We start from the raw sequence: 1,244 nt of genomic DNA, 5'->3' as shown, positions 1-1,244 counted from the left end.
GGATGCCAGGTTAAGTGACAAATTGCTTCTCGTTACCATGTCCCAATCACATGACATGACATGCATGAGTCATAACTAGCCAAAAAGACATATGTTGTACGAGTGTAAATTATTCAGATATATTAACGTTAATCGAGTCATTATTTAGTAATTAACAAGAGAGAAACGTTTGTACCTAATTACATTTTTTCATATAACGATAAAATTAAGGGCATGATGACGTATACTAACTATTACACATGCATGCGGTCTTTTTATAAACTATAATAGAGGAAATTGTATAATCTATAAACAACTAATAGCAAAAGAAATTAATATCAACGAGAATCAAGTCCACTTGACCCACTTGATCGTTATAACTTAGATATTTTAATTTCAAATTACAAATAATTTTTCAATTAAAAACATAAAATTGAAAATATATTGTGAGATTGATGACGCTTGATTTACAAATAAATAGTATGGCTCCTAGCTCATTAGAAACCAGATCTTGATCTAATTTAACATAGGGTAGCAGCATATCTTGATGTTGTAAGAAATCGATCGAAATATATTTCTCTCCACATCATGTCTTCTCCACCAAGGTACAAATTGTTTTCTTATATATGTTCTTCAAATTTCGGTGTATTAGTAAAATGCTAATAAAATAGGTACACGAGTTTAAACAGAAATTAATTACTTTGTAACCTTTCTTTGTAGTATTATATGCATGTTGTCCTAATCTTGATTTTTTAATGACACCTCTTTATATTTATATGATAGGAACTCTTTGATGAATGTTGTTAGTATGAAAGGAGGCAATGGAGAACATAGCTATGCTACTAATTCTGGTCATCAGGTTAGTATCTAATCATGCATCTAGCTATTAAGCTGTGACAAAATTTAGAATGGAACTTAACCTACGTACATACAAGATTCTATCTTTATATGGTTTTTTGGTATACTTGGCTATGCAGAAAACGGTTTTCTCTAAAGCACAAACGTGGTGGTAGAGAATATGAGAGAAACATTAGTAAATTTGGCCTTTCCTGAATGCATTAAAGTGGCTGAGTTGGGCTGTTCTTCCGGACAAAACACTTTCATGGCCATGTCCGAAATCGTTAAGACGATCATAACTTTGTATCAGGAAAAATATCGATGCCCACCAGAAATAGATTGTTGTCTGAACGATCTTCCAATGAATGATTTTAATATGACTTTCAAGTGGGCCTCTTATTTCCAAGAGAAGCTAAAGATGGATTATA

General features: G+C 31.9%; 1 pseudogene; it reads left to right on the top strand.

Annotated features, from left to right (window-relative positions):
• Nucleotides 773-1,244, top strand: part of LOC104725292 — a 2,178-nt pseudogene continuing 1,706 nt past the window's right edge.

Source organism: Camelina sativa, chromosome 11 (assembly GCF_000633955.1).
Source record: "Camelina sativa cultivar DH55 chromosome 11, Cs, whole genome shotgun sequence".
NCBI lineage: Eukaryota > Viridiplantae > Streptophyta > Magnoliopsida > Brassicales > Brassicaceae > Camelina > Camelina sativa.
Note: the sequence above shows the minus strand (reverse complement) of the source record. Positions and strands in the feature narration are given on the sequence as shown.